Below are 22030 nucleotides of genomic sequence, written 5' to 3'. Positions count from 1 at the left end.
GGTGAGAGATCCCAATGGAAAGCCCAAATTTATTAAAAGAGGTGATCTCACCCCTGAAGTAAAGGGGTGGTTCGAAATTGTAAGGAGATCCATCCTCCCTGCCGGAAACAATTCAAAGGTGAATCTTAAGAGAGCAACAATGGTGCAATGTATACTTAAAGGGGGAGAGATCAAGGTGCATGAACTCATAGCCCAAGGCATTAGGAAGATGGCTGAGAAAAGTGATTTTGGAGGAAGGTTAGGCTATCCCAGCACTATTTTCCGCCTGTGCAACAGGGCTGGGGTGGTGTTCGAAGATGAAAACCCCGAATGGATAAAAGTTGGTATCCCAATTACTGTCTGGCGTATGCATGCTGTTGCATCTCCCCTACCTCAACGAAGGATAAGAAAGAGAGTAGCCCATCAAGCTGTAGAAGGGCAAAACCCAGAGGAGCAAGCCGCAGCCACCTTGAACATGCACCAATTATAAGAAGCCATTGATGGCTTATCTAGGCAATATTGGGAGAATCAAGAGGCACAAAATGAGCTCCAACTACAAATGATGGATAACCAAGAAGAATCATTCTCTAGATGGGCGAATCAACAGGGGGAATGGCAAAAGTAGATGATAGAGCAGCAACTGAAACAAGGGAAACAATGGGGTGAATCCTTCCACAGGTTGGAACAAAGGCAGGATCAACAACAAGAGGCCATCCAAAAGCTAATCAACATCCAAGCACATCAAGGCGCACACATACATGAAATGCATCGGAAACAATTAGAACAGGCAGAACTCTTCGACAAATACAGGGCATTTTCAGAAGGAGTTTACTTGAACCAGACTGGACATCATGTGAACACTCAGGCCAGGCTCGGCTACTTAGTCGGACAACTGCCTATACTGCATCCGGGAATCCCAAGCTATGAAGAAGTGAAGGATGAATTACGCGAGAAGAAAGAGAGAGGGTAGAAAAGAGTCATGAATCAGTAAGGAAGGCACTTGAGGACTGGAAAAAGCTAGACTGGCACGAATACAAGGAAACACAAGTGGACACAAAGAGGACAAACAAGAGGGAGAGCATGAGCAACCCCATGAGTAAAAGGTGGTGGAGTTCCCTCATTATCCCATCTTTTTTATGTTTTAAATAAGGAAAATCATGTATGAGATAGAACATGCTTCCATAGTAGCTTAGGAATTTTCAATTCTGTCTTTAAGTTTGCATTGCCTAGGTCTATGCTTGCTAGTCTAATGGCATTGCTGCATTTTTATCTTGCTTATTGTATGCCTGTCCTTTTCGAATCAAATAAAAAGAGATGTTATGAAAAGACCAGAGTGATGTTCAAGTTGTGGAGTAGGTCCTTAAATTTGTAGTGTAGTAATCACTTAGCTAAGTTGGTTCACCAACAAGGTAGGAAGGTAACTATCTGTCTTGAATCATATGCTTGAAACACACCCATGAGACTAGCTAAATAATAAGATCCTAATAAGAAAAAGGAAAAGAACAATAAGAGTTGAAAAAAGAAAGAAAAGTAATAAAGAATAAGGCTAGGCACCAAGGGCTTGAATCTTGAGGGATGTGTCTGTGGTGCTCTTGTACCAAGGATCTCCTTGGATGAATAAGTTCTTAGGAGTGCTTCATCACTTGGTAACTTGGGTTAACTAACCCGGGATTATCAACTGAAAATCCACTATTAAGAGCAACCTTGCTACAGAATATTTAGTAACCCAAAGAGGTGCTGGACAGCAAGGCCTCAAGGAAAGAAAATAACAAACCATGTCCCTGTGGTGTGCATGTATGGGGGAGAGAGACTTGAGGGAGTAAGTCCTTAGGGGTGTTTCAACACCTAGCACCTTGAACCAAATAGTTCGGGAGTGTTGGCTGAAAGCATATTTTAAAGAGTCGCCCCCTCACAGAGCACTTAGCCTAAGGATGCAATAAACCTTGAAAAGACAAAAGGATCAATAAATAAAAGCCTCAAAGGGTGCAATCAAGTGAGTATTCCCGGGCATCATAAAGGTCTGAAAGCCAGTAAAGGAATGAACCTAAGTTGCTATGCATGAAACCCCATAAAACCAAGCACATGACTTCCACAATAATGATTCATTCCTCTTGTCATTCCATTCATCATTCTCATGTTTCAGTACTTGCTTAGGGACAAGCAAGCTTTAAGTTTGGTGTTGTGATGCCAGGGCATTTCGGCCAGTTTCACTGACCTTTTCTTTACTGTTTTAGGGTAGTTTCATGCATTTTCTTAAGAAATAAGCATGTTTTGGGTAGAATTTCATTTACATCTTGATTCAAGCAAACATTGTGAATTTTATATGATTTCATGAGAATTATGCATGAATTTAATGACAAATTGGATGATGCATGACTCATAACTTGGATTAGAGCTTTGATGCACTTTATTTGCTTGATTTCAGGACAAAGGAAGCAAGGAAAAGCCACGTTAGTCTAACTAACGTGACCACTAACGTGAAATGGGAGCTAGCTTGCAACGTTAATGAGAAAAGTGATCGCCAATAACGTCTTCGAAGCCATCATAGCCCACGTTAATTACCACGTTAACTACATTAACGTGGTAGTTAACGTGGAAGAAAAGGAAGCTCCAAGCGTTAGTGGTAAAAGTAAGTGCCACTAACGCTCCAAAAGGGCAATTGGCCACGTTAAGAGTCACGTTAACTCAGTTAACGTGAACTCTAACGTGGAAGAGGAAGATAATGCCAATGTTAGTGACACTCACCTTTGTCACTAACGTTGGACAAAGCCCATATTGGCTACGTTAAGAGCCACGTTAACTTGGTTAACGTAAACTCTAACGTGGAAGGAGCAAGGAATCGCCAACGTTAGTGACACTCACCTTTGTCACTAACGTTGGACTAAGCCACTATGAGCCACGTTAGTTACCACGTTAAGTGCATTAACATGGAAGCTAACATGGAGGAAAGAATTGATGAGCCAACGTTAGTGACACTCACCATTGTCACTAACGTTGGAGATGGCAATCACCACCACGTTAGTGGCCACGTTAAGACAATTAACGTGGGGCACTAACGTGAGAAGGGGCGTTTGGAGCGTTAGTGACAAAAGTAAGTGTCACTAACGCTCTCGAGGCTAAGGCATGCCCACGTTAAGAGCCACGTTAGTTATACTAATGTGGACTCTAACATGAGAAAAAGGGGCTAAGGGCAACGTTATTGGCAAAGGTAAACGCCAATAACGCTCACGATGGACCCAGAGGCAACGTTAGTGGTCACGTTAGTGCCACTAACGTTGAAGTTAATGTAACAACCCTGATTTTCGAGTACATGAGATCTTTTCTGAAAGTACGGATTTCTCCGGAAGATCAGTAAAGGGAACACCTCTGTTATATCATCAAGCATCTCAATCGTCATTATCATTATGTCATCCTTAAGCTAGAACCTCCTCTGAGGCAAGCTCGATAATGCAATCGCGAAGAACCTAGTTTTTGAACCGTATCGGTTGGCAGTTTTGATTCTGATTTTCGTAAATAGTCTCTGTTTAACTAACCGGACTCGATTCATGAGAGGGGAGAGATAATAGTATAATATTATTATTATATTAGTATTAGAAAATGCTTGAATGATATTATAAGGTTACCTAGTCTATTTTTGTTAAAAACAGAAAATCGGTTTAACCAGGTTTACGGTTTACTGGTGCAGCTTAGCACCAGCACTCTCTGATGAATTTAGCAATGCTAAGGCCTCATTATACATGTTATATTCTCATAAAAAATATGTTACTAATGTCATTTATGCTAGAAGCTCAGAAAATAATTTTTAGAGATGTTTTTACGAGTGTTCCAATACACCTAGTTTTAGTAGTTGTACACTAGAGATATTTTAATATTATTTTAATCCACCTCCAAGCCAACCAATCACAACTCACCTTACACCCCCAAGACCTCCAAGTCTGTTTCATTTCATCATTTTGGCCGAAAATAATAAGGGAGAAAAGAGAGAAACTTTCATGAACACTTAATCTTCAAAGCTTGATTTCTTCTGAACTAAAACTCAAATCAAAACTCCGATTTCACCAAAATAATCCTCTCTTCTTCCTCTACATAACCATGTAACTTATCAAGGCTGGAAATAAGGTGAGATGGCTGTTCCTTTCCCCTTTCAATTCGGTTTTCAAGGAAACATGCTTAAACAAGTGTTTTCTTGATGTTCTTCCTTAGATCTCTTGCTTAACTTGACTTGTGGGCCAAAGATCTTTGATTTCCTGAACGTTTAAGGTGAGGATAACCTTCCTAAGATGCTGATGAAGTTCGTTTAGTTGATGGTTTAGAGTTTTAAAGTTGTTCTTGATGTGTTTTAGGAGGAAAAAGTGCTTTAAGAATATTTCAAAGAGTAACCGGATTTGGAGCTGCAAATCAAGGCAAGGTGTCACGAAATTAATCTTGAATATTTGTGTTTGAGTTGTGTGAATGTTGTATGATTTGGCTGTGCTAAAAATTGGTTGCATATATGATTGATTCTTGGTGAAAATTTGGTAAAATTTTGATGAAATTTGATGAAATTCAAGCTATGAATGTGTGTTCTTGTGGCTGCTGGAAAACGAAACCCTAGGCCCTAAATTGGGGTTCAATTTGTGTTGAAATCATGTAGAAAAGATGGAGTTTTAGTGGCTGCTAATTTATTTTGAATTTTGGTAAAATCGGTTGCTGAAAAGACTGAAAAACGGGTAAAATAGAGAAAAGAATCTGAAGAATATACGAAGAACATGAAGAACACTTTGAATGTGGTGAAGAATATTGAAGAACACCTTTTAGATCTTAGAAAGGGCAAGGAAGTAAATATTTTGGTGTTTGAGGGGTTATTTGGTAATTTCTGAAAGTTAGGGTGGTTAAAGTAGAAATATTAAAAGTTACCGGGGTAAAAAGTGAATTTTAAAGGTTAAAAGGTAAAGGCAAGGTAATTTTCGAAAATTCAATGATAAAATAATAAATAATAATAAAAAATTAAATAATAATATTTAATTAAAAATAATATTTTAATAAAAATAATAAAATAATGCAAAAAATGCAGTTTCTGTAAAAGCTTTAGAAAGACAACTTTAAGTGCAGAATCTCATAATTACCTTCATAAAATACTTAGGGAGTGGTAATAACATGTTAGTGAGGCAAAGATAAATAAAAGACAAAAAGTTAAAGAAAAGATAAAAACCAAAGAAAAGGTCAGTAAAATTTTAACGACAGAAAAACAGACAGAGACTAGTGAACGAACTAGGGCAACTTAGTTAGTACTTGAGTTGCGACTATGGTTAGGTATAATATGAAATGTTAAACTGTTTTAGTATAGACTTAATGAACCTATACTTGGGACAGGCTAACTATTCACCGAAATTTACATAAGCTTTAAATACATACGTTAAGCAGAGAAATCAGAGCAGAGTAGAGAAACATAGAAAACAGAGTAACTAGAGTAAAGTAAAGAGATAAAGAGAAAAGGAGTAATATAGATACAGATGAAAAGAGTAATCAGAGAAGAAAAAAGAGATACAGAGAACAGAGTAATTAAAACAGAGTAAAGAGATACAGAGAAAAGAGAAACCAGAACAGAGTAAAGAGATATAAAGAGAAGAGTAATATAATATATATATATTAGTTGCTTGATGCAACCCAGAGCTATATTTATATATATTTTAGTTTCTTGACGCAACCCAGAGTTATATTTAATATATATTAGTTGCTTAATGCAACCCAGAGCCTCTGTAGGGAAACTAAGTTACCTACAGCTATTTTTCGCTTCCCTAGAGTAGAGTAGAGTATATATATATTTTCTTGCAGTAAGCAGAGGCTGTCTGAAATGAGCGGCTATTATTATATGCGCATTTATTTAGGAACGGAAAATCGTATCCGGGAAATCGGGATTACTCGTGACCGGATAAATGTCGGGATTGCGGGTAGCCAACCGACACATGAGTTCATGGCCTGCGCTAGGGCTAGACATGCATCATTCTTGTTTGCGCATTATTCTCTGTTGCATTCCTTTCTGTGTGTGATCTATTTCTTTATGTTTGTCTGCTTGTATGCTATTTCTGTGTTTTATTTTCTTGTAGTCTTTTGTTTGTGTTCTGCTCTCTGTTGTCTCTACTTTCTCTTTCTATCTTTATCTTCTGTTAACTGCTTCGCTATATTATGTTATTCGTCTACTAATCGACCCCAAATAAATGAATGTAACTAATAAGCCTAGCCCTACTAAGAACTCCCCAGTTCTTACCCCTTCTCTCTCCCTTCCCCCTTCAGATGGAAGTAAGAGTACCTTACCATAGTTCGCTGATGACCGTTCGCAAGAAGAGGATTCTGCTCTAGATAGTCTTCTGAGTCTAGGGTGAATATCGTTCTTTGTTTATATGTATATACTGTGAGACCAGCCAACGTCTGCACCCCGTTCGTTTGCGCACTTTAACCTAAATCCCGTGTACGAGACTCTTGTTGTGTGGCTACTACATGAGGTACCAGAGAGACGTCCTGTGGAAAAGTCTGACCGTGCAGAGGAGTAGCAGATGATGTTCTATCTTTTGATGACGTTCCACCTGACTTGAGTTCTGAAGACTTAGAACGTAATTTCCCTCGCTTCAGAAGTTTAGAGGGACTAGATGAGTATAGAGTCTAGTCTAGCCTAGGTGCCAGCTTAGAGACCTCTTGAATAGGTCAGGACCTGGGATATTGTATGTATGTATATGTATATAATTATTATCTAGCTATATCTAGGGGTGTTCTAACTAAAGGTCTATACTCTAATAAAGGTTGGATAACTGAATGTTGCTAGCTACTCGTGATGTATTTATGTGTGGTTGTTTATAACTGTTTTATCTATTATTACCTGTGAATTGATTATGAGTGATTCCGTCTATTAATCCAAACGTTTTCAAAAAAAATACACCTCGCAAATTAACTACGCTTTTAACAACGAATCAGGCTCATATGATAAATAATAGATAATAATTAGGAAGACAAATTGGTAGTGCTCAGTTTCTGGTATGATCTAGAAATATTGAAAATTGGGTCATTACAGTTAACGTAACTCATCTTGGGCTAGGAACGTTAGTGCAAAAGGTGATTCTCACTAACGTTCTCGAACCCACATTTTCACTTAACGTTAACGCCACTAACGTCCTAGCCAAAGTCCATGCCTACTTCACACTTTCTAAGCTGAGCCCACTGAAGATTCCAAACTGCTTCAACTCAAGATCCAAAGGCCCATATCCAAGACTTGAAGAAGCCAACTAGAAGATTAGAAGAGTAGTATAAATAGAAGTAGTTTTGAACTAGAGAGGAGCTTTTGGATTGAGAGAACTACTCTCTGTATAATTTTACTTTCTCTGCAACTTCTAGTTTTATTTTCAGAATGCATTCTCCATCTTTGTTTTCCATTCCCAGAGCCATGAACAACTAAACTCCTTTCATTGGGTTAGGGAGCTCTGTTGTAATTTGATGGATCAATAATAGTTTTCATTATTCTTCTTCTTTCTTTTCTCTTGATTTTACTAGAAAGCTTTCAATCTTCATCCAATTGGGTAGTTGTCTTGGAAAAGAAGCTATTCATACTTGGATCTCTTCGGAACCTTGGAAGAGGAATGAAGAGATCATGCTAGAAATAATTTCTCATGTTGGACCAAATTGGGGTTTGGATGGATATAGTGACATATAATCCTACCAACACTTTGATTTGGAAATACATGTGGTATAATCAGTGACCATACTTCATCTCTTCTCATGAGCAATTAGACCAAGGAATTGGCTATTGATCAAGATTTGAAAGACTGAATTACCAAGGAATTGGAGTTCAATCACTTAAGATTGCCAAGGAGATCAATGAATGCATTAATTGAGGAAGATGAAAATGAGCTTGATCCGGAGAATGCAACATCTCCTAAACCCAATGAATCCCCCATTTCTGATCTTACCCATTCTCTTTAACTTCTGCAATTTACTTTCATGCTAAATTCCCCATTCCCTATTTAAGATTCTGCAATTTACCTTCTGCCATTTACATTCAGCTCTTTATTTTCAGTATTTTCATTTTCTGTTATTTACTTTTCCGCCATCTAATTTCCTGCAACTCTCACATTAAATTCTGCTTAGCTCAACTTGAACATTCCTCTAATTAAAGTTGATTGACCAATCAATCCCTATGGGATTCGAACTCACTCTATTATGAATTTTTACTTGACGACAATTCAGTATACTTGTCGAGGGAAATTTATTGAAAGACAAGTTTCCGTGCATCAAGTTTATGGCGCCGTTGCCGGGGATTGATTTTGTATCAACAATGATTAAATTGGTGGATAACTAGATTGAGCATTTTTTTTTATTTTGTTTAATTTCATTTGAGTAATTTACTTTCAGTTTTAGTTATTTCCTTCTCTTTACCCTTTACCCGTTTGTGGTGTTATCTGCACATTTTTTTTACTATTTAGTTCACTGACCCACTAACTGTTTGATACATTGCATCACTCACACTAACAGCATTTTTGCAGAGAATACTATCTGCATCTATCTTTTTTGCTTGTGATTTGTGGGTTGTATGAAAGGTAGAAGAAGCAGTGCTTCAACTTCCTTTGATTCTGAACCTGAGAGGACCTTCCTTAGATTGAGGAGGGAAGCAAGAGGAAAGAGAGTCGTTAGTGCTGAGGAAGAGGAAGAGTACTTTGAACTAGACATGGATGAGAATATGGAATACCATCATGAAGAAGAGGCTCACAACCATGGCAGAGAAGGCCCAGTGCATCATGCTGGACAAGAGAGAAGAGTTCTGGGATCTTACATCAATCCAAACCCAGGAAACTGTGGAAGTAGCATCCAAAAGCCAACCATACATGCCAACAACTTTGAACTAAAGCCACAGCTCATCACCCTTGTTCAGAACAACTGTTCATTTGGAGGTAGTGTGCAAGAAGATCCCAATCAACATCTAACCACCTTCCTGAGGATATGTGATACTGTGAAGTCTAATGGTGTTCATCCTGACACCTACAGACTGCTTCTATTCCCCTTCTCACTCAAGGACAAGACATCTAAATGGCTGGAATCCTTCCCGAAGGAAAGCTTAACAACCTGGGAAGATGTGGTGAACAAATTCTTGGCAAGATTCTATCCTCCTCAAAGAATCAACAGGTTGAAAGCTGAGGTTCAAACTTTCAGGCAACAAGATGGTGAGACTCTCTATGAAGCATGGGAGAGGTTTAAGGATCTGACAAGAAGATGCCCACCAGATATGTTCAATGAATGGGTACAGCTACACATTTTCTATGAAGGTCTTTCTTATGAATCAAAGAAGGCAGTAGACCACTCATCCGGGGGATCTCTGAACAAGAAGAAGACCATTGAAGAAGCCATAGATGTCATTGAGACTGTAGCTGAGAATGACTACTTCTACGCCTCTAAAAGAGGCAACACTAGAAGAGTGATGGAGCTGAACAATGTGGATGCACTGCTAGCTCAAAACAAGATGATTACCAAGCAGTTGGCTGACCTTACCAAGAAGATGGAGAGAAATCAAGTAGCAGCAATCACCACTTCAGCAGCAACTTAAGAAGGAGTGAATGAAGAAGCAGAGGGTAGTCAGGAGCAAGCCAACTACATTGGAAATTCACCTATGTAGAACCATGACCCATACTCTAAAACGTATAATCCTTGTTGGAGGAACCACCCAAACTTTGGGTGGGGAAACCAACAAGACCAAGGCCAAGATCAGAGATGTCAAACCCCAATAACCATGCGGCTCATCAACATTCCACACAGAGATCATATCAGCACCCACCTAACAACACACCTCAACATCCATACCAAAGCTAAAATGGCCCTTCTCATTCCTCCAATCTCAACTCACCATCATCGGAAGAAAGACTATCAAGGATTGAGACTCTACTTGAAGGCATATGTAAGGAAATACAAGATAACAAAGTGTTCAAGGAGGAAGTGCGAGCCAATATCAAGAACTAGGGAGACATCATCAAGAGGCTGGAATTTCAAGTGGGATACCTCTCTGAGAAGATTTCCAAACCTACTGATAGCTTCCCAAGTGACACAGAGAAGAACCCGAGAGGTGAAGCAAAGAAGGTCAGATGGGAAGATTGCAAGATGGTCACTATAAGTGATGAGGGGACTGAGGAAGAGCCGAACAAACCATTAAAACAACCTGGAGATACATCAGTAGAGAAACAGAAAGAGGATCACCAAGAAACCAAAATTTCACAGAAGGAGCTGCTGAGACTCTGTGCACCGTTTCCCCAAAAACTCAAGGGTGGTGTAGAAAAGAGAATATACTCAAGGTTTCTTGACATGTTTGCATCTCTCCATGTAAACATACCATTCATCAAGGCCCTCCAACAAATGCCCTCATACATTAAGTATATGAAGGAGCTGCTGACCAGGAAAAGCTCACTCAAAGGAGGGCAAACGATAGTGATGAATAAGGAGTGCAGTGCTCTCATTCAACCAGAGTTGCCTACAAAAACGAAGGACCCAGGGAGTTTTCACATCTCCTGTGCCATAGGAGAAACAATGTTTGACAAAGGACTCTGTGATCTAGGAGCAAGCATCAACTTAATGCCTTTATCCCTTATGAAGAAGCTGCAGATCAATGAGCTAATGCCCACAGATGTAGTCATCAGGCTGGCTAACAAAACTCAAAAACAAGCAGTAGGAGTGGTGGAAAACGTGTTGGTAAAAGTTGGGAACTACTTCCTTCCTACAGACTTTGTCATATTGGAAATGGAAGAGAGTCACCTTCACCCAATCATATTGGGAAGACCATTCCTAGCTACAGCCAGAGCGCTCATAGATGTGGAGAGAGGAGAGCTAATATTGAGGATACATGACGAACAACTCGCATTCAATGTCTTCAAACCCTCACAAGAAACAGATCAGGAAAGCAAGGAACCAAGGAAAGAGCACGACAAAGCACTGGTGGAAGAAACAAGCATTGAAGCACAGGGAATTCCTTTGGTTGATGAACAAGATAATAAGCAGCTGTCACAGCCCAAGGAAGATCAGGAGAAACCTAAACAACCAGAATTATATGAGACCAGCAACAAAATCTCCCTAGGAAAAGAGACCACAAAGAGCAGGGCAACAGCAAAAGAAACAAAGAAGAAGGCACCAAGGAGATAGAGGAACAAGAAGATCCCTACAGAGGATTTCTTTCCAGGGGATAAAGTGATCTCAGCTTACTTCATGGATATCCCACCTCATCTCCCCACCATCCCATTTCAGCTACCTAAGGTTTTCACCATCAACAAAGTTCTCTCCCTAGAACATGTAGAGATCCTTGATGAAGCCAATGGATATAGGTTTACTGCAAGAGGGGAAGATCTGAAGCATTACCAACCACCCTGACAAAGGCAGAACGTCAAGCTAGTGACGCTAAAGAAGCGCTTCATGGGAGGCAACCCATGTTTTACATGTTTTTAAAAGTAGTTAATAAAGCAAGGTTCATGAATTTCAAATCAACTTTGACATGCACTTGACTGAATCTTTCCTTTTTGCAACACATAGTGAAGAACAAGTTTGGTGTTCAAGGCACACTAAGAGAACATGAATACAAGCCATATCATGTCACTCCTAGAACCTTGAACAATTTCTTTTTTATCACATGGCCACAAACTAAGTTTGGTGTCACCAATGTTGCATACAGGGACGATCAATTAGTCAGTTGATTTGTACTCATGAACAGCACTTAGTTAGTTAGAAACAAAAACTTTAAAAAGTAGTTATCCCAATTTTTTTTTTAAATTCTGCCGCCACTTTTCACAATTTCATTAATCACATCCCTTTTATTTTGTAGGAAAATTGATAGGACAATTGAAGGAGGAAGGGTTCAGCCACTTCAAAAGGAGAGAACTATACACTTGTTTTCAAGGAGAATGCATTGGGAAATGTTGCCATGCAACATTGAAAGAATGACAGGCTTGGAAAGCAAACCAACCCCCTCCATAAAGTTGATGATCCTTATGCCCATCCCATACTAAACCCCATCCGTTCATCACACAACCACTCCATCAATCCACACCTTTCATTCACTCACCATCTCCCTATATAAAGTGGTTCTTATTCCATACCCCTTTCACATTCCAATTCCCACTCTTTGTACTTCACCCCATCCGAAAACACTCTCCCTCACTCCCTTCACTACACCCTATCTTAACCGGCCAAAGTCCATCACTGACCCCAACACCTTCACTTCTCAAAAAGTCACTCATGGCATCATCAATCTCTAAAAGAAGAAAGGGGAAGGAGCCTATGGAGCAACGCCCTTTTGATGAAAAGAAGTTTAGAACCTTTCACCATGCACTTCAATTTGGATGGATGGCTGATAAGGAGATCATATATGAACTAGGCTTTCAAGTCAAGAAAACTGAGTGCCCCGAAATCATAGAGAAGGTAGAAAAGAGAAGATGGGAGCTCCTCACCGATCTAGTCACTGCAAGAATAAATGCAACGCTCGTGAGAGAGTTCTACGCAAACACAGTGAGGTATGATAGGAAAGAGGAATCTTATATAAGCTTTGTGAGAGGAGTAATAGTGGATTTTAGTCCCATGAACATCTTGAGGGTGTTGAAGCTACGAACCATACCATTTGAGGAGGAGAGCTATCAATCTCGAATAGATGGTAGTCCTAATTATGACCAGATTGTGAAAGATATTTGCGTACAAGGAGCGGACTGGGTGAGAGATCCCAATGGAAAGCCCAAATTTATTAAAAGAGGTGATCTCATCCCTGAAGCAAAAGGGTGGTTCGAAATTGTAAGGAGATCCATCCTCCCTGCTGGAAACAATTCAGAGGTGAATCTTAAGAGAGCAACAATGGTGCAATGTATACTTAAAAGGGGAGAGATCAAGGTGCATGAACTCATAGCCCAAGGCATTAGGAAGATGGCTGAGAAAAGTGATTCTGGAGGAAGGTTAGGCTATCCCAGCACCATTTTCCGCCTGTGCAACAGGGCTGGGGTGGTGTTCGAAGATGAAAACCCTGAATAGATAAAAGTTGGTATCCCAATTACTGTCCGGCGTATGCATGCTATTGCATCTCCCCTACCTCAACGAAGGATAAGAAAGAGAGTAGCCCATCAAGCTGTAGAAGAGCAAAACCTAGAGGAGCAAGCCGCAGCCACCTTGAACATGCACCAATTACAAGAAGCCATTGATGGCTTATCTAGGCAATATTGGGAGAATCAAGAGGCACAGAATGAGCTCCAACTACAAATGATGGATCGCCAAGAAGAATCATTCTCTAGATGGGCGAATCAACAGGGGGAGTGGCAAAAGCAGATGATGGAGCAGCAACTGGAACAAGGGAAACAATGAGGTGAATCCTTCCACAGGTTGGAACAAAGGCAGGATCAACAACAAGAGGCCATCCAAAAGCTAATCAACATCCAAGGACATCAAGGCGCACACATACATGAAATGCATAGGAAACAATTAGAACAGGCAGAACTCTTCGATGAATACAAGGCGTTTTCAGAAGGAGTTTACATGAACCAGACTGTACATCATGTGAACACTCAGGCCAGGCTCGGCTACTTAGTCGGACAACTGTCTATACTGCATCCGGGAATCACAAGCTATGAAGAAGTGAAGGATGAATTAGCGCAAGAAGAAAGAGAGAGGGTAGAAAAGAGTCATGAATCAGTAAGGAAGGCACTTGAGGACTGGAAAAAGCTAGACTGGCACGAATGCAAGGAAACACAAGTGGACACAAAGAGGACAAACAAGAGGGAGAGCATGAGCAACCCCATGAGTAAAAGGTGGTGGAGTTCCCTTATTATCCCATCTTTTTCAAGTTTTAAATAAGGAAAATCATGTATGAGATAGAACATGCTTCCATAATAGCTTAGGAATTTTCAATTCTGTCTTTAAGTTTGCATTGCCTAGGTTTATGCTTGCTAGTCTAATGGCACTGCTGCATTTTCATCTTGCTTATTGTATGCCTATCCTTTTTGAATCAAATAAAAAGAGATGTTATGAAAAGACCAGAGTGATGTTCAAGTTGTGGAGTAGGTCCTTAAATTTGTGGTGTAGTAATCACTTAGCTAAGTTGGTTCACCAACAAGGTAGGAAGGCAACTATCTGTCCTGAATCATATGCTTGAAACACACCCCATGAGACTAGCTAAATAATAAGATCCTAATAAGAAAAAGGAAAAGAACAATAAGAGTTGAAAAAAGAAAGAAAAGTAATAAAGAATAAGGCTAGGCACCAAGGGCTTGAATCTTGAGGGATGTGTCTGTGGTGCTCTTATACCAAGGATCTGCTTGGATGAATAAGTTCTTAAGAGTGCTTCATCACTTGGTAATTGGGTTAACTAACTCGGGATTATCAACTAAAAATCCACTATCAAGAGCAACCTTGCTACAAAACATTTAGTACCCAAAGAGGTGCTGGACACCAAGGCCTCAAGGAAAGAAAATAACAAACCATGTGCCTGTGGTGTGCATGTATGGGGGAGAGAGACTTGAGGGAGTAAGTCCTTAGGGGTGTTTCAACACCTAGCACCTAGAACCAACTAGTTCGGGAGTGTTGGCTGAAAGCTTATTTTAAAGAGTCGCCCCCTCACAGAGGACTTAGCCTAAGGATGCAATAAACCTTGAAAAGACAAAGGGATCAATAAATAAAAGTCTCAAAGGGTGCAATCAAGTGAGTATTCCCGGGCATGATAAAGGTCTGAAAGCCAGTAAAGGAATGAACCTAAGTTGCTATGCATGAAATCCCATAAAACCAAGGACATGACTTCCACAATAATGATTCATTCCTCTTGTCATTCCATTCATCGTTCTCATGTTTCAGTACTTGCTTAGGGACAAGCAAGCTTTAAGTTTAGTGTTGTGATGCCAGGGCATTTCGGCCAGTTTCACTAACCTTTTCTTTACTATTTTAGGGTAGTTTCATGCATTTTCTTAGGAAATAAGCAAGTTTTAGGTAGAATTTCACTTACATCTTGATTCAAGCAAACGTTGTGAATTCTATATAATTTCATGAGAATTATGCATGAATTTAATGACAAATTGGATGATGCATGACTCATAACTTGGATTAGAGCTTTGATGCACTTTATTTGCTTGATTTTAGTACAAAGGAAGCAAGGAAAAGCCACGTTAGTAGCCACGTTAGTCTAACTAACGTGACCACTAATGTGGAATGGGAGCTAGCTTCCAACGTTAATGAGAAAAGTGATCGCCAATAACGTCTTCGAAGCCATCATAGCCCACGTTAAGTACCACGTTAACTACATTAACGTGGTAGTTAACGTGGAAGAAAAGGAAGCTCCAAGCGTTAGTGGTAAAAGTAAGTGCCACTAATGCTCCAAAAGGGCAATTGGCCACGTTAAGAGTCACGTTAACTCAGTTAACGTGAACTCTAACGTGAAAGAGAAAGATAATGCCAATGTTAGTGACACTCACCTTTGTCACTAACGTTGGACTAAGCCCATATTAGCTACGTTAAGAGCCACGTTGACTTGGTTAACGTAAACTCTAACGTGGAAGGAGCAAGGAATTGCCAACGTTAGTGACACTCACCTTTGTCACTAACGTTGGACTAAGCCACTATGAGCCACATTAGTTACCACGTTAAGTGCATTAACGTGGAAGCTAACGTGGAGGAAAGAATTGATAAGCCAACGTTAGTGATACTCACCATTGTCACTAACGTTGGAGATGGAAATCACCACCACGTTAGTGGCCACGTTAAGACAATTAACGTGGGGCACTAACGTGAGAAGGGGCGTTTGGAGCGTTAGTGACAAAGGTAAGTGTCACTAACGCTCTCGAGGCTAAGGTATGCCCACGTTAAGAGCCACGTTAGTTATACTAACGTGGACTCTAACGTGAGAAAAAGGGGCTAAGGGCAACGTTATTAGCAAAGGTAAACGCCAATAACGCTCGCGATGGACCAAGAGGCAATGTTAGTGGTCACGTTAGTGCCACTAACGTTGAAGTTAATGTAACTGATGAGTGGATAATTTATACGCTTTTTGGCATTGTTTTTACGTAGTTTACAGTATAATTTAATTAGTTTTTAGTCTATTTTTATTAGTTTTTAATTAAAATTTACATTTCTGGACTTTACTTTGAGTTTGTGTATTTTTCTGTGATTTCAGGTATTTTCTGGCTGAAATTGAGGGATGATGAGCGGATAATTTATACGCTTTTTGACATTGTTTTTAGTATGTTTTTAGTAGGATCTAGTTACTTTTAGGGATGTTTTCATTAGTTTTTATGTTAAATTCACATTTCTGGACTTTACTATGAGTTTGTATGTTTTTCTGTGATTTCAGGTATTTTCTGGTTGAAATTGAGGGACTTGAGCAAAAATCAGATTCAGAGGTTGAAAAAGGACTGCTGATGCTGTTGGATTCTGACCTCCCTGCACTCAAAGTGGATTTTCTAGAGCTACAGAACTCGAAATGGCGCGCTTCCAATTGCGTTGGAAAGAAGACATCCAGGGCTTTCCAGAAATATATAATAGTCCATACTTTGGCCAAGAATAGACGACGTAAACTGGCGTTCAACGCCAGCTCTCTCCCCAAATCTGGCGTCCAGCGCCAGAAAAGGATCCAAAACCAGAGTTGAACGTCCAAACTGGCACAAATACTGGCGTTCAACTCCACAAATGACCTCTGCACGTGCAACACTCAGGCTCAGCCCAAAAACACACCAAGTGGGCCCCGGAAGTGGATTTATGCATCAATTACTTACTCATGTAAACCCTAGTGACTAGTTTATTATAAATAGGACCTCTTACTATTGTATTAGACATCTTTGGTCTCAGTTTTAATCCATTATTCATCTTAGGAGACTATTGATCACGCTTTAGGGGACTGGCCATCTCGGCCATGCCTGGACCTTTCACTTATGTATTTTCAACGGTAGAGTTTCTACACTCCATAGATTAAGGTGTGGAGCTCTGCTGTTCCTCAAAGATTAATGCAAAGTACTACTGTTTTCTATTCAATTAATCTTATTTCACTTCTAAGATATCCATTCGCACCCAAGAACGTGATGAAGGTGATCATTATGTGTGACGCTCATCACCATCTCCCCTATGAACACGTGCCTGACAAACACTTCCATTCTACATGAAATAAGCTAGAATGAACATCTCTTAGATCTCTTAACCGGAATCTTCCTGGCGTAAGCTAGAATGATGGCGGCATTCAAGAGAATCCGGAAAGTCTAAACCTTGTCCGTGGTATTCCAAGTAGGATTCAATGATTGAATGACTGTGACGAGCTTCAAACTCGCGATTGTTGGGCGTTAGTGACAGACGCAAAAGGAGGGTGAATCCTATTCCAGCATGATCGAGAACCGACAGATGAATAGCCGTGCCGTGACAGGATGCGTGAGCATATTATTCACTGAGAGGAGGGGATGTAGCCACTGACAACGGTGATGCCCTTGCATAAAGCCAGCCATGGAAAGGAGTAAGACTGATTGGATGAAGATAGCAGGAAAGCAGAGGTTCAGAGGAATGAAAGCATCTCCATTCGCTTATCTGAAATTCCTACCAATGAATTACATAAGTATTTCTATCCCTATTTTATTAATTATTATTCGAAAACACCATTATCAATTTATATCTGCCTAACTGAGATTTGTAAGGTGACCATAGCTTGCTTCATACCAACAATCTCCGTGGGATTCGACCCTTACTCACGTAAGGTATTACTTGGACGACCCAGTGCACTTGCTGGTTAGTTGTATCGAAGTTGTGAACCATGGTATTGGCACCATGTTCTTGGCGCCATTGCCAGGGAAAGAAAGATCCATGAATTTTACATAATTAAAGCGTAATCACGATTACGCGTACCAAGTTGCTCACGTTGCCAGGGATTGTTCGAGCCTGGACATCACAATTTCGTGCACCAAGTTTTTGGCGCCGTTGCCGGGGATTGTTCGAGTTTGGACAACTGACGGTTCATCTTGTTGCTCAGATTAGGTAATTTTCTTTTTGTTTTATTTTCAAAAAATTTTCAAAAACTCTTTCAAAAATTTTTCTTTTGTTTTCGAAAAAAAAAATATATAAATGTTTTCAAAAATAAATTATTCTATGGCTTCAATATTTTTAAGAATGAATTCTAGTGTTTCGTGAAACATGTTGAATCCTATCTGGCTGTAAAGCCATACCCAAACTGCTTTGGGATTGGTATTCAACTAATCACTCCAGCCCATGTAATTACATACTAAAGCTTGGCTGGCTATTAAGCCAGGCCTGACCCTTTGATTGGAGCTTTAGAGCATAAGATTCCTGGAATTCATATTAAAAATTTTGGAATCCTTATTTTCTTTTTCAAAAGAATTTTTCGAAAAATATAAAATAAAAATCCAAAAAAAATTAGAAAATCATAAAAATCAAAAATATTTTTGTGTTTCTTGTTTGAGTCTTGAGTCATATCATAAGTTTGGTGTCACTTGCATATGCATCTTGCATTTTTCGAAAATTTCATGCATTCATAGTGTTCTTCATGATCTTCAAGTTGTTCTTGGTAAGTCTTCTTGTTTGATCTTGATGATTTTTTGTTTTGTGTCTTTTCATGTTTATCATATGCACTCTTGAATTCTTAGTGCCTAAGCATTAAAGAATTCTAAGTTTGGTGTCTTACATATTTTCTTTGCATCAAAAAAATTTTTCAAAAATATGTTCTTGATGTTCATCTTGACATTCAAAGTGTTCTTGGTGTTCATCTTGACACTCATATCATTCATGCATGCATTCATTGTTTTGATCTAAAAATTTCATGCATTGCATCATTTTTCTTGTTTTTCCCGTGCATCATAAAAATTCAAAAATCAAAAAAATATCTTTCCCTTTTTCTCCCATCAAATTCGAAAATTTGGATTGACTTTTTCAAAAATTTTTAAAATCAAGTTATTTCTTATGAGTCAAATCAAATTTTCAATTTGAAAATCTTATCTTTTTCAAAATCTTTTTCAAAAATCAAATCTTTTTCAAAACTCTTAGTTATTTTCGACAATTCCAAAAATCTTTTTCAAAAATCTTTTTCTTATTTTTATATCAAATTTTCGAAAATAACATAATCAATTAATGTTTTGATTCAAAATTTGAAGTTTGTTACTTGCTTGTTAAGAAAGATTCAAACTTTAAGTTCTAGAATCATATCTTGTGATTTCTTATGAATCAAGTCATTAATTGAGATTTTAAAAATCAAATCTTTTAAAAAAAAAAAACTAATTTCAAAAATATCTTCTTATCTTATCTTTTTCAAAAATTTGATTTCAAAATATCTTTTCTAACCTCCTAACTTCTTATCTTTTCAAAATTTGTTTCAACTAACTAACTAACTTTTTGTTTGTTTCTTATCTTTTTCAAAACTACCAAACTAACTCTCTCTCTCTCTCTAATTTTCGAAAATATCTTCCCTCTTTTTCAAAAATTTCTTTTTAATTAACTAATTATTCTTATTTTTATTTTTAATTTAAAAAAAAAATTTCGAAAAAATACTAACAATTTTCAAAAACCATTTTCGAAAATCACTAACTCTTTTTCAAAATAAATTTCGAAAATTGTCCCTCCCCCATCTTATTCTATTTATTCATTCATATCCTAACATCTCATCTCACATCTCTGCCATCCTCACAGTTGTGTTTCTTCCATTATATTACATTCTTTGTCTCCCCCTCTTCTTCTACTCACACAGGGATCCTATACTGTGGTATAAAGGATCCATATTATTATTATTATTTCTGTGCCCTCTTCTTTGTCATATGAGCAGGAGCAAGGACAAGAACATTCTTGTGGAAGCAGATCCAGAACCTGAAAGGACTCTAAAGAGAAAATTAAGAGAAGCTAAATTACAACAATCCAGAGATAACCTTTCAGAAATTTTCGAACAGGAAGAGGAGATGGCAGCCGAAAATAATAATAATGTAAGGAAGATGCTTGGTGACTTTACTGCACCTAATTCCAATTTACATGGAAGAAGCATCTCCATTCCTGCCATTGGAGCAAACAACTTTGAGCTGAAACCTTAATTAGTTTCTCTGATGCAGCAGAACTGCAAGTTTCATGGACTTCCATCTGAAGATCCTTTTCAGTTCTTAACTGAATTCTTGCAGATATGTGATACTGTTAAGACTAATGGAGTAGATCCTGAAGTCTACAGGCTCATGCTTTTCCCTTTTGCTATAAGAGACAAAGCTAGATTATGGTTGGATTCTCAACCCAAAGACAGCCTGAACTCTTGGGATAAGCTGGTCACGGCTTTCTTAGCCAAGTACTTTCCTCCTCAAAAGCTGAGCAAGCTTAGAGTTGATGTTCAAACCTTCAGACAGAAAGAAGGTGAATCCCTCTATGAAGCTTGGGAAAGATACAAACAGTTGACCAAAAAGTGTCCTTTTGACATGCTTTTAGAATGGACCATCCTGGATATATTCTATGATGGTTTATCTGAGCTATCAAAGATGTCACTGGACACTTCTGTAGGTGGATCCATTCACCTAAAGAAAACGCCTGCAGAAGCTCAAGAACTCATTGACATGGTTGCTAATAACTAGTTCATGTACACTTCTGAAAGGAATCTTGTGAATAATGGGACGCCTATGAAGAAGGGAGTTCTTGAAGTTGATACTCTGAATGCCATATTGGCTCAGAATAAAATATTGACTCAGCAAGTCAATATGATCTCTCAGAGTCTGCATGGAATGCAAGCTGCATCCAACAGTACTCAAAAGGCTTCTTATGAAGAAGAAGCTTATGATCCTGAGAACCCTGCAATAGCAGAGGTAAATTACTTAGGTGAACCTTATGGAAACACCTATAACTCATCATGGAGAAATCATCCAAATTTCTCATGGAAGGATCAAAAGCCTCAACAAGGCTTTAATAATGGTGGAAGAAACAGGTTTAACAATAATAAACCCTTTCCATCATCCACTCAGCAACAGACAGAGAACTCTGAACAAAATACTTCTAATTTAGCAAACTTAGTCTCTGATCTATCTAAGGCCACTGTAAGTTTCATGAATGAAACAAGGTCTTCCATTAGAAATTTGGAAGCACAAGTGGGCCAGCTGAGTAAAAGGATCACTGAAATCCCTTCCAGTACTCTCCCAAGCAATACAGAAGAGAACCCAAAAGGAGAGTGCAAGGCCATTGACATAAGCACCATGGCCGAACCTACTAGGGGAGTGGAGAACGTGAATCCCAAGGAGGAAGACCTCCTGGGACGTCCAATGATCAATAAGGAGCTTCCCTCTGCGAAACCAAAGGACTCTGAGGCTCATCTGGAGACCATAGAGATTCTATTGAACCTCCTTATGCCCTTCATGAGCTCTGATGAGTATTCCTCTTCTGAAGAGAATGAGGATGTTACTGAAGAGCAAACTGCCAAGTTTCTTGGTGCAATCATGAAGCTGAATGCCAAACTATTTGGCATTGATACTTGGGAAGTTGAACCTCCCTTGTTCATCAATGAACTAAGTGATCTGGATCAACTGACATTGCCTCAGAAGAAACAGGATCCTGGAAAGTTCATAATACCCTGTACCATAGGCACCATGATCTTTAAGGCTCTGTGTGACCTTGGTTTAGGAATAAACCTCATGCCCCTCTCTGTAATAGAGAAACTGGGAATCTATGAGGTGCAAGCTGCTAAAATCTCCTTAGAGATGGCAGACAGCTCAAGAAAACAGGCTTATGGACAGGTAGAGGACGTGTTAGTAAAGGTTGAGGGCCTTTACATCCCTACTGATTTCATAGTCCTGGATACTAGAAAGGAAGAGGATGAATCCATCATCCTAGGAAGACCTTTCCTGGCCACAGCAAGAGCTGTGATTGATGTTGACAGAGGTGAAATAGTCCTTCAATGGAATGAGAACTCCCTTGTGTTCAAAACTCAAGGATCTCCCTCTGCAACCATGAAGAGGAAGCAGAAAAAGCTTCTCTCAAAGTAGAATCAACCAGAGCCCCCACAGTCAAACTCTAAGTTTGGTGTTGGGAGGCCACAACCAAACTCTAAGTTTGGTGTTGAACTCCCATATCCAAACTCTAAGTTTGGTGT

General features: G+C 39.1%; 2 non-coding genes across 2 annotated transcripts; both read right to left on the bottom strand.

Annotated features, from left to right (window-relative positions):
* Positions 1-9124: 9124 nt before the first annotated feature.
* Positions 9125-9231, bottom strand: LOC112787480 (small nucleolar RNA R71). Its single transcript, XR_003194892.1, has one exon. It is a non-coding gene; the product is annotated as a small nucleolar RNA R71 (small nucleolar RNA).
* An 11039-nt stretch (positions 9232-20270) lies between these two features.
* On the bottom strand, positions 20271-20378 carry LOC112786995 (small nucleolar RNA R71). The gene has a single exon (XR_003194434.1). It is a non-coding gene; the product is annotated as a small nucleolar RNA R71 (small nucleolar RNA).
* Between the last annotated feature and the right edge of the window lie 1652 nt (positions 20379-22030).

This window comes from Arachis hypogaea, chromosome 20 (assembly GCF_003086295.3).
Source record: "Arachis hypogaea cultivar Tifrunner chromosome 20, arahy.Tifrunner.gnm2.J5K5, whole genome shotgun sequence".
NCBI classification, from domain to species: Eukaryota; Viridiplantae; Streptophyta; class Magnoliopsida; order Fabales; family Fabaceae; genus Arachis; species Arachis hypogaea.
The sequence above is the reverse complement of the archived record's forward strand: the minus strand, read 5'-3'. Positions and strand labels throughout refer to the sequence as shown.